This window comes from Chiloscyllium plagiosum, unplaced genomic scaffold (genome assembly GCF_037043375.1).
Source record: "Chiloscyllium plagiosum isolate Xiang-an unplaced genomic scaffold, Cpla_swu_hap1 HiC_scaffold_18, whole genome shotgun sequence".
Taxonomy (NCBI): domain Eukaryota; kingdom Metazoa; phylum Chordata; class Chondrichthyes; order Orectolobiformes; family Hemiscylliidae; genus Chiloscyllium; species Chiloscyllium plagiosum.
The window spans coordinates 36,505,462-36,513,925 of record NW_028270156.1 but is presented as its reverse complement, the minus strand read 5'-3'; the positions used below and the strand labels follow the sequence as shown (position 1 = coordinate 36,513,925).

The following is an 8,464-nucleotide window of genomic DNA, read 5'->3' as shown; positions in this document are numbered from 1 at the left end:
GAAAGAGTTGTTGGTAGTCTCGGAATAGAAACACAACAAGGCATGTTTCACATACTGAGTTGAGAGTGTGATGCTGGAAATGCACAGCTGGTCAGGCAGCATCCGAGGAGCAGGAGAATTGACATTCAGGCATAAGCCCTTCATCAGGAATGAGAAGTTCTCATCTTTTCCATGTTCCAAATACCAACAAAGGCACAAGCATAGCCTGGGACATATGTGGTTGTCTATACTTTGAGTGCTGTCATCTTGAGGTTGTACAGGACATGAGTGAGACCTAGGATGGGGGAATTTCAAGAACAGGGGATATATTTTTAAGGTGAGAGGAGGGAGATTTTAAAAAGACATGAGGGGCAATTTATTTTTACACAGAAGGTGATTCACATGTGGAATGAACTTCCTGAGGAAATCCTGAATGTTGAGCACAATTGCAAAGTTTAAAAGACACCTAGGTAAATATATGAATAGCAAAGGTTTGGAGAGATAGGAGTAGACATTTTTTCCTAGATTTGCTTAAGAAATGTTGTAAGGAGAAAGCCGGGAACTATTGGCCTGTCTGACTTTGGTTGTGGGTAGATTGATGGAGGTGATTTTAAAACATAAACTTTATGGACATTTAGAGAGACATAAATTGATTCGGGATAGTCAGCGTGGCTTTGTGTGAGAAAAATAATTTCTCACAAACATGCTTGCAGTTTTGAAGAAGTTACCAAAACGATTGATGAAGGCAGAACAGTAGATATTGTTTACTTAGACTTTAGTAGAACTTTTGACAAGGTTCCACATTATAGACTAATTAGTAAAGTTAGGTCACAAGATTGAGCTTGCCAATTGGACGCATTATTGGCTTAATGGCAGGAGAAAGAGACTAGTGGTTGAGGGTTGCTTTCAGATTAAAGGCCTGTCACCAGAGTGTTCCACAAGGATCGGTTCTGGGAAATCTTTTGTTTGTCATCTATATGAATGATTTGGATGAGCATATAGAAGGCATGGTTAGTCAGCTTGCAGACAGCACCAAAAGTGGTAGCGTAGTAGCCAGTGAAATAGGTTTCCTAAGATTACAAAGGGATCTTGTTCAAATGGGTCAATGGGTTCAAAAATGGCAGATGGTGTTCAATCTGGATAAATGCAAGGTATTGCATTTGGGTTCAACAAATAAGGGTAGGACACATAGGGCACAACCAAAAGTAGGGCCTTGGTTGTGTTTATACACAAGTAGTGTTGGTAGAACAGAGAGGCCAATGGGTTCAGGTACACCATTCCTTGAAGTTTCCATCACATATAGACAGGGTGGTTCAAGAGACATTTTGCACGCTGTGCCTTCATTGCTCAATCCTTTGAGTATAGGCGTTGAAAAGTCACGTTGTGTTTGGGCAGGACATTGGTGAGACATCTTCTGGAATATAGTGTTCAGTTCTGTTTGCCAAGTAATAGGAAGGATATTTTTAAGCTGGAGGAATTCAGAAGAGGTTTACTGGATTTTGCCAGGTATGGAAAGTTTGAGCTGTAAAGAAAGGCTGGATAGACTGGGTAGGAACAAATTACTGCAGATGCTGGAATCTGTAACAGGAAACAAAAAGTGTTGGAGATCACAATGGTCGATGGAGAGAAAGCAAGCTCGTGTTATGAATCTCGATGAATCTACATCAGAGCTGAAGTGAAGTGAAGCGATAGGCTGGAACCTTTTACACTGGAGAGTAGCAGGTCAAGTGGAAACCTTATGGACGTTTATAAAATAAAATAATGAAGGGTATAGATAGGATGAAGAGTAGTTGTCTTTTTCCTCGGATGGGGGATTTCAGGAGAGGGGGCACATTTTAAGGGCAGAAGTGCGAGAGTTAAAAAAGACATGAGGGGCATCTTTTTTTCCATAGAGGGTGGGGGTTAGCCAGTGGAATGAAGTTCCTGAGGAACTGATGGATGTGGGCACCGTTACAATGTTTAAAAGATATTTGGGTAAGTACATGAAAAGGGAAAGTTTGGATCTGGACCAGTAGCAGTGAGCTACGGCGAGTTTAGTTTGAGATTCTGTTCGGCGCAGAGTGATTGGGCTGAAGGGTTTGTTTCCGGACTGCATGACTCGATGACTCTCTGTGAAACTGCGTCCGCCTGTTGTCTTTGCAGCAATGTCTGCAGTGGAGCTGTTGCTGCCGTTTGAACTGAAGGCAACTGAGGGAAGCGTCACGAGATCGCCGGGGGCTGTGGCGCGCGCCTGTAATCCCGCTGCTGGGAGGCTGAGGCTGCTGGATGACTTGAGGTTGGGAGTTCTGGGCTGTTGTGGTCTGTGTCGATCGGGTGCCCACACTCAGGGCAGTGTCCACATGGTGCTCCTTTGGGAACTCGGGTGTACCAGGTGTGCTGCAGAGGGGTGAACCGGCCCAGCTCGGAAACGGAGCAAGTCAAAGCCCCCGCACTGCTCAGTAGTGGGATAGCACCTGTGAATGGATGCAGCAGTGCAGCCTGACCAATACAGTGAGACGCAGTCTTTTACACCATTCTTTACCTTGCGGCATTCCCATCTTTTGCCATCAGTGCAAACAATCTCGATGTCTCAATCCTGCTTCCTTCCTTCCCCACTCACTCCCTCCACCCCCTACGCCCGCCACGTTTATTCACTCTCACGATAACCAATCTTTACAAAGTCAACAACAAATCCACACATTTTACAACAACCGAATCTCTCTACAAGTCCTCCACACTCACCCAAACACACTCTCTCAGTCATTACCTCACACTTCCCACACTGCCCTTTTCTACCTCTCCTCAATATTCACTTCTCTTTTACTGCTCCCTGCTGTTCACAGCACCTACTGTTCTGAGAAAATCTCCACTTTACACAATCCTACCAGCCACGGCCAGCAGAGAGCGCAAAACTCTCTTCATTTTCCTGCCCGAATTCTCCATTGCTCACATTGCCGAAACTTCCATTGCAACCACCAAGCGTTCAAGCTGCCTCCCGGCTCTTTCCCCTCTCCGTCATCCATTCATTCATTCACTTCGGCAAATGATTCTCCTGCAAAACTGTGCAACACTTGAACTCTCATTCTAACTTCTCTCATGCTGCAGCTACCAGAGAGAAAGAAAGAGGCAGCAAGACTGGCATTTCCATGATGCCACAATCAAGTTGACCAACAGCCCATTTTTCCATCTCCTCACTTCCGAGTATGAGGTCTTAGACAAGACAGCGAGAAATAATAGCAGCCGAGATGCACGTTATTTCCAAGAACGGGGGCCTTACTGGCCTCACTTTACAACTGGCGGTGGTCCAAGTGGCAGATCGGTTAGAAGAAAGTTCTCTGTTCCTCTCTGCTGCGATTCTCGCACGCCACTTGAATGCCACCGGTATTCAGTCTTCTGCTTCCCACTCTAATATTGAAAACATATCTTGGCCATTGCTGGAATGGAGCAATATAGTAGCAGAGGTGTAATTTGTTCAAGGGTTCTATCACACAAAATCATGCGACTGCCTTCCCTTACAGTCACAAGAGCATGTAACATAGAAGCTTCCGCAACAGATGTTGAACCATTGCTACTGAACCACCAACAATGCCTACCACTCCATACCACAAATACACTTTTGAAAATCAGATCACAGCACTGTGTTCCTGCTCCCAGTTTATAAGCAGAATCTGAATCTTGAGGACCTAGCACAGAAAGTAGGACAGTGCTGGTCTGCAGCTGCGGAAGGGCTTCTGTGGCGCTGCTTGGAATCGTTGGGCTGAACCATATTTCAGAGTTCAGCAGTCATCCTAGCCAAGTATGCTGTCACGGTCACAGACGTGATTGGCATTTGTATAGACGGCTGTGTGTCAAAGAAGAAAATCAGTGCGTTCATCAACCAGAAACCTTGTATGAACTGGGATATCCATTGCCTACTGAAGACCGGGCAGGTGGCATTCAAATTGAATGACTCAGACTTTCATAAGAATTCTGGATACAACCTCTGCAAGGCTATTACAGATGCCAAGAGGCAGTACAGGACTACGTTAGAGACCCAAACTAACCAAATGGACACCCATCGCCTGTCACAAGGCCTACACAGCATAACAGGATGCAAATTGAAGCAGAACAGAATAGCGGAGAAAAACACAGCCTTCCCTGATCTTTTTACAATCCGTTCAACAGAATGCCAGTGGAATGATACCACCTGCCCCCAACAACCCCAGATCCTCATATTCCTCCAGTCACTGCTGCAGATATCAGATCGCCTTCTTGAGAGTGAACCCAAGGAAAGCAACTTGTCCGGATGGAGTCCCTAGCCATGCACTTAGATCCTGTGCAGACCACCTAGCGAGAGAACTTTCTGACATCTTTAACCCGTCGTTGTTACAATCTGAAGTCCCCAACTGCTTCCATTATTCCGGTACCAAAGAAAGCACATGCAATGTTTCTCAATGACTACCGCCTGATGCCTCTGACTTCCATAGTTACAAAGTCCTTTGAGAGGTTAGTCATGGATCACATCAACCCTAGACCCCCAGCCTGCCTCAATCCCTTGCAATCTGCCTACCAGTGCAACAGGTCCACGGTAGATGCCATTTTTCTCATCCTGCACTCATTCGACGAACATCTGAATAATACAGATACCTGTGTCAGGCTTCTACTTATTGATTACAGCTCCACCTTCAACATTATAATACCAACCAAACTAACCTCCAAACTCTGAGACCTCGGTCTTGGGTCTGCTATCTGCAACAGGATCCTCAACCTCTTGATCCATAGACTGCAGTCAGTAAAGAAAGATAACATCACCTCCTCTGCGATGCGCCTCAACACCGGCGCCTCCCAAGAATACGTACTCAAGCTCCTACTGCACTCCCTGTACACTCGGGACTGTGTGGCACAATTTCATCCGAATGCCATTTACAAGTTCACTGAAAACACTACCATTGTATGACAGATATCAGACAACCATGAGTTAGCATACAGAAAGAAGATAGGATGCTTGATCTTATGATGCAAAGATAACAATCTCTCCTCCAAAGTGGTGGGCAAAACTAAGGAGCTTGATCATCGACCTCCGGAAGAAAGAAGAACAACATGACCCTACTTACATCAATGGAGCTGAGGTGGAGAGGGTCGATAGCGTCAAATTCCTTGGAGTGATGATAACCAGCAACCTGCACTGAACCTCCCACAGAGGTGTGATAATCAAGAAGGCACAACAATGCCTCTTCTTCCTCTGAACGCTTATGAAATTCAGCATGTCTGTAAGGACCCTCACTAACTCTTATAGATGCATCATAGAAAGCATTCTACCCAGCTACATCATGGCTGGTACAGTAATTGCTCTACCCATGGCCATAAGAACCTACAGAAAGTTATGTGAACAGCCCAGACAATCACACAAGCCATGGACTCCCTCTACGTATACTGTAGTTCCGGAATGGCAGCTAGCGTCAACAGTGACACCTCCAATCCTGGTATTAATCTCTTCCAAACTCTTCCATCACGCAGAAGATACAAAAGCTTAAACGCACATTCCAGTGGGTTCCAGAACAAATTTTTACCCGCTGTTATTCGTCTGTCAAATGGGTCTCTCAAATTTCAAATCTAATGGCGATCTCTTTTTGTCCTCTCCTTGCAGCCATAACTTTCTCTGCCTTGCTCTGTTCAATCACCCTATGATCTGCTTATTCTGTACACAAAACACAACTTTCAACTGCACTTAGGTATGTGTGACAACGATAAATCACATCAAATCAAGTGCAACAGCCTGCTCGACTTACACAGTGACTGCAGTGGAGCTGTTGTCACCACTTGCAACTGACAAAGTCCAGCTGCATACATGACATGGATAAACAAACAGCATTAACATTTTGCGTCTGAAATGTTTTCTTCAGAACTGAACAGTCTTGGGAATTTAAACATTTTTATGCTGTTGAGAGAGGGGGAGAAACATTAAGTAGAATAAATGGTAATGGTGCTCAGAGCAGGAGACAAAAAGAGTGGTAATGTTAGTAAAAGTGAGATGGAAATGTAAAATGCATGGAGATACTAGGTGCAAAAGAGAGAAAGAAAATCTATTCTGTTGAGAGTGAAACAACACGATACATTTTTTTTTTAAAAAGCAATGGAGGTGAAGGAAGGAGTCAGTTTCTAAACCAACTGGAGGGGTAGTTGTCATGCTGTGAAGTTTGTTGACTCAATGTTCAGGGCTAGCATAGGGAGATGTGACATGAAAATGTGATGTTGTTCCTCCAGTTCACATTGAACATTAATACAACACTATAGCACACCCAGGATGGGAATTTTAGCATGGGAACATGATGGTTGAAGTGAAAAGGCAAACAACTGGCTGGTGAGTGTCATAATTAGGGATTGGGCACAGGTATGACATCATCGATATATCAGAGAAAGAGTTGTTGGTAGTCTCGGAATAGAAACACAACAAGGCATGTTTCACATACTGAGTTGAGAGTGTGATGCTGGAAATGCACAGCTGGTCAGGCAGCATCCGAGGAGCAGGAGAATTGACATTCAGGCATAAGCCCTTCATCAGGAATGAGAAGTTCTCATCTTTTCCATGTTCCAAATACCAACAAAGGCACAAGCATAGCCTGGGACATATGTGGTTGTCTATACTTTGAGTGTTGTCATCTTGAGGTTGTACAGGACATGAGTGAGACCTAGGATGGGGGAATTTCAAGAACAGGGGATATATTTTTAAGGTGAGAGGAGGGAGATTTTAAAAAGACATGAGGGGCAATTTATTTTTACACAGAAGGTGATTCACATGTGGAATGAACTTCCTGAGGAAATCCTGAATGTTGAGCACAATTGCAAAGTTTAAAAGACACCTAGGTAAATATATGAATAGCAAAGGTTTGGAGAGATAGGAGTAGACATTTTTTCCTAGATTTGCTTAAGAAATGTTGTAAGGAGAAAGCCGGGAACTATTGGCCTGTCTGACTTTGGTTGTGGGTAGATTGATGGAGGTGATTTTAAAACATAAACTTTATGGACATTTAGAGAGACATAAATTGATTCGGGATAGTCAGCGTGGCTTTGTGTGAGAAAAATAATTTCTCACAAACATGCTTGCAGTTTTGAAGAAGTTACCAAAACGATTGATGAAGGCAGAACAGTAGATATTGTTTACTTGGACTTTAGTAGAACTTTTGACAAGGTTCCACATTATAGACTAATTAGTAAAGTTAGGTCACAAGATTGAGCTTGCCAATTGGACGCATTATTGGCTTAATGGCAGGAGAAAGAGACTAGTGGTTGAGGGTTGCTTTCAGATTGAAGGCCTGTCACCAGAGTGTTCCACAAGGATCGGTTCTGGGAAATCTTTTGTTTGTCATCTATATGAATGATTTGGATGAGCATATAGAAGGCATGGTTAGTCAGCTTGCAGACAGCACCAAAAGTGGTAGCGTAGTAGCCAGTGAAATAGGTTTCCTAAGATTACAAAGGGATCTTGTTCAAATGGGTCAATGGGTTCAAAAATGGCAGATGGTGTTCAATCTGGATAAATGCAAGGTATTGCATTTGTGTTCAACAAATAAGGGTAGGACACATAGGGCACAACCAAAAGTAGGGCCTTGGTTGTGTTTATACACAAGTAGTGTTGGTAGAACAGAGAGGCCAATGGGTTCAGGTACACCATTCCTTGAAGTTTCCATCACATATAGACAGGGTGGTTCAAGAGACATTTTGCACGCTGTGCCTTCATTGCTCAATCCTTTGAGTATAGGCGTTGAAAAGTCACGTTGTGTTTGGGCAGGACATTGGTGAGACATCTTCTGTTTGCCAAGTAATAGGAAGGATATTTTTAAGCTGGAGGAATTCAGAAGAGGTTTACTGGATTTTGCCAGGTATGGAAAGTTTGAGCTGTAAAGAAAGGCTGGATAGACTGGATAGGAACAAATTACTGCAGATGCTGGAATCTGTAACAGGAAACAAAAAGTGTTGGAGATCACAATGGTCGATGGAGAGAAAGCAAGCTCGTGTTTTGAATCTCGATGAATCTACATCAGAGCTGAAGTGAAGTGAAGCGATAGGCTGGAACCTTTTACACTGGAGAGTAGCAGGTCAAGTGGAAACCTTATGGACGTTTATAAAATAAAATAATGAAGGGTATAGATAGGATGAAGAGTAGTTGTCTTTTTCCTCGGATGGGGGATTTCAGGAGAGGGGGCACATTTTAAGGGCAGAAGTGCGAGAGTTAAAAAAGACATGAGGGGCATCTTTTTTTCCATAGAGGGTGGGGGTTAGCCAGTGGAATGAAGTTCCTGAGGAACTGATGAATGTGGGCACCGTTACAATGTTTAAAAGAAATTTTGGATAAATACATGAAAAAGGAAAGTTTGGATATTCACCAGAAGCAGTGAACTAGGAAGGGTTTAGTTTGAGATTATGTTCGGCACAGAGTGATTGGGCTGAAGGGTTTGTTTCCGTACTGCATGACTCGATGACTCTCTGTGAAACTGCGTCCGCCTGTTGTCTTTGCAGCAATGTCTGC

The 8,464-nt window shown here is 43.8% G+C and overlaps 1 non-coding gene across 1 annotated transcript; it reads left to right on the top strand.

Moving 5' to 3' along the window:
- The first annotated feature begins 2,188 nt into the window (after positions 1 to 2,188).
- LOC148146904 (signal recognition particle RNA) lies at positions 2,189 to 2,486 on the top strand. Its single transcript, XR_015760284.1, has one exon.
- Positions 2,487 to 8,464: the final 5,978 nt, after the last annotated feature.